The sequence below is a fragment of the Myotis brandtii genome, unplaced genomic scaffold (genome assembly GCF_000412655.1).
Source record: "Myotis brandtii unplaced genomic scaffold, ASM41265v1 scaffold363, whole genome shotgun sequence".
NCBI lineage: Eukaryota > Metazoa > Chordata > Mammalia > Chiroptera > Vespertilionidae > Myotis > Myotis brandtii.
Genome location: NW_005363938.1, coordinates 4,979,618 through 4,982,693, shown reverse-complemented (window position 1 = coordinate 4,982,693; position 3,076 = coordinate 4,979,618). Strand labels below are relative to the sequence as shown.

Genomic DNA, 3,076 nt, shown 5'->3' with positions numbered 1-3,076 from the left:
GTATCCACAAATTACCTGAAAGATGGGGGAAATGTGTAGCTAGCGATGGACATTACTTTGAATAAAGCACTTTTGATGTTTCTCTTGAAATTATTGTGTTTTCTTTGATTACAAAATCTGACATTATTAACCAGTACACCTAGTACACAGTGAGTGAGCTACACAATTCTTGTCAAATTTATTCAGTATGTATCTGGGAAAGAACATTTAAGAATTTCTATGCTTATCAAAATAAATCCTAAGTGGAAATTCAATTTGCTAAAAACTTTATCTTTCCTCCATTTTCTTTTCTTTTCTTTTCATTTTAATTGGAACGTCATCGTAAAAAAAAAGAAATTAAAAATGTAAAAACCCTCTTACATGGCAATGGAATTCTGTGGCATGCTAACCTTGACAAAAACATCCCAAAGATCTAGCATCCCTAGATTGTCATGCTGTCAGGAGATAAAGAAGTGGGTTAGGAGTAAACAGTCAAAAAGAAGCATTAAAAAGTTAAGATGGTGCAGTGTTGAGCTTGTTTAAAGAAAGGCTAAGGATGTGGTGTATATATACACAATTCAGCCATAAAAAAGAATGAAATCTTGTCATTTGCAACAACAAAAATGGCCCTTGATGGGATTATTCCAATTGAAAAAAAGTCAGACAATGACAAATACCATATCTAACTTATATGTGGAATCTAAAAACTAAAACAAAACTCCTCCCCCAAAGCAAAACAAGCTCTTAGATACAGAGAATATATTGGTGGTAGCCAGAGGTGGGGGGCAGGGGTGCCGAAATGGGTGAAAGGAATCAAAAGGTACCAACTTCCAGTTATAAAATAAGTCACAGGGATGTAATGTACAGCCTGGTGAATATAGTTAATAATACGATATTGCATATTTGAAAGTTGCTAGGGGAGTTTGCCTTACAAGAAAAAATTCTGTTAACTATGTATGGTGACAGATGTTAATTGTGGTGATCACTGTGCAATATATACAATATTGAACCATTATGATGTACACCTGAAACTAATATAATGTTGTATGTCAATTATATCTCAAGAAAACAAAAGGCTAAGGTGGAAGCCAGTGAGGTCCTGAGACTAGTCATGATGTTCCAGAGCAATTGCAAGGCATCCTGTTTCAATGTCTTCAAAGGTTTCTTCAACAATGTTGGTAAGAGAAACAAATAGCAACTCTGTGAATTAGATGTCATTAAAAACACTCGGAAAATGGCTAAGGAGCTTGTCATATTGCCCTTGGCTGTAGCCACAGTGGCAGAGCTGTGCTCCTTAAAACTAAACACTGGCACTGAAATACCTCACAGACAGCAAATTTAATTTCCTGATTGTTAATACCAAACAGCAATTACAATCAACATCTTTTTTATTGTCCTTAAAATAAGTTAGGCAGTGATTTATGTAATTGGCTGGCTAAAAGAACAAGAGAAACTCATCAAATGAAAACAATTCCTCAGAACCCAGAAATCTACCAAAAGCCAGATGCTTCTTTATCTTAGAAAAGCATTTAACCCTTAAACCAGGGGTCCTCAAACTTTTTAAACAGGGGGCCAGTTCACTGTCCCTCAGACCGTTGGAGGGCCGGACTATAGTTTAAAAAAAAAACTATGAAAAAATTCCTATGCACACTGCACATATCTTATTTTGAAGTAAAAAAACAAATGTTTTCGGCGGGCCGCATGTGGCCCGCGGGCCGTAGTTTGAGGACCCCTGCCTTAAACAGTTGCCTCTGTCAGTATTTCTAGACACCTACTGCCCGGCTAACTAATCTGGGTGCTGTTGCACCAACTAGCCCTACCTTTTTCATTTTCCAGCTAATTCTGAATGACCCAGATCCGCTGATCCTTCAAGGCCCACCTCAAAAGTCACTTCCTTTATGAGGTCTTTTCGGGATCATAACCATAACAAAACCCCTAATAGGTGGTAACTCCATATGCAATTAATTCCTGCCACATTCTACAGCCTAGTTCTTTCTCTCCGTTCTTTGCCGGCAGAAGCTATACTTGCACTTAGGTCTGTTGTTTTCTCTGCAGCTGCAGGTAGAGCCCAAACAGAGAAGGTGTGCTCAGTGGGCAGTTGGCGATCTCAGCACCCAGAAGTGGGTGGCAGCCAATTCCAGGCCACCGCAATTAGGCCACAGAAATTCTTCCTATACCTTTACTAAGAAACCAACACACTGCCTCCTTACTCCTAGACAGTAAATAAGCTTGGAGTCATGACGTATAACATATCTCTTGGTTGCACAACAGGTCTATTTCCTTTCAAAGCCCTGAGATGGGATGAGGAAGCAGGAAGGTGCCCTTATCCTTCAAGCACTGAGGGAGCATTCATCTACAGATGGGACACAAATGCGCAGACCCCAAGCTGACCCAAAAAAGTGCTACAGGGACCACTGATTGATCAAATGTTCATCACCAGCCTTGCAGTTTTCCCTCCCACTACCTCCCACAGCGGCTCACCGAGGAGTCGGGAGAGCAGCAGTTCAGGAAGAGCCACAATCCTCCCAGCCAAAGCAGGCTGCAAAGAAGCCCATCCTTCCTCACTCAGTGGGGGCTGCGATCTGCTCGTGGGGAGCTCAACTACAGACATCTGGTTCTCCAGCAAAAGCCTCCTCACCAGCTGTCCACCGGTTACGGTTATCCCCACGATCCGAAACAGCACAGCAGGCCTCGCTTCATTCCTGATGGTGCCTACCCAGGGAACTGGGCCTCAATGCCTCTAGACTACCTGGAGGCCATTCCGTAATTTACTTGATGAAAATGTAAGTGAAGATAATAATCCACCCGTCTCTGAACAGTGACCAGGCTTGACACATAAAATGCCACGGTTTCACTTGAAGTTTCTGCGCCTCCCTGGGTCTCTACCCCCCTCTTCTGTCTGAGATGTCTATAATGTGCAAACGTAGAATAACGGAAACACGACCCAAAGTCAGAAAACGGCAAACTACCAAAATGCTCCCGAGGCCAAATCCAAACCATCCCAGCCTCAGCTGCGTACGTGGGAAGTCCAGGCACCTCGAGGGCAGGGAGGGAACTGTGCTCCCGGGATGCGGTGACCAGGCCGAGGCCACAGGCT

General features: G+C 42.7%; 1 protein-coding gene and 1 long non-coding RNA gene across 2 annotated transcripts in view; one reads left to right on the top strand and one right to left on the bottom strand.

Moving 5' to 3' along the window:
- The window catches only part of TMEM248 (transmembrane protein 248), a 21,366-nt gene extending 18,400 nt beyond the window's left edge, over window positions 1-2,966 (bottom strand). The window contains exon 1 of the mRNA XM_005872039.2: window positions 2,949-2,966. The gene's annotated coding sequence lies outside the window, so the exon portion shown is untranslated. The remainder of the gene's footprint in view (window positions 1-2,948) is intronic.
- LOC106727099 overlaps window positions 1-3,076 on the top strand; it is a 14,403-nt gene that overhangs the window by 2,649 nt on the left and 8,678 nt on the right. The gene's annotated exons all lie outside the window — the stretch shown is intronic.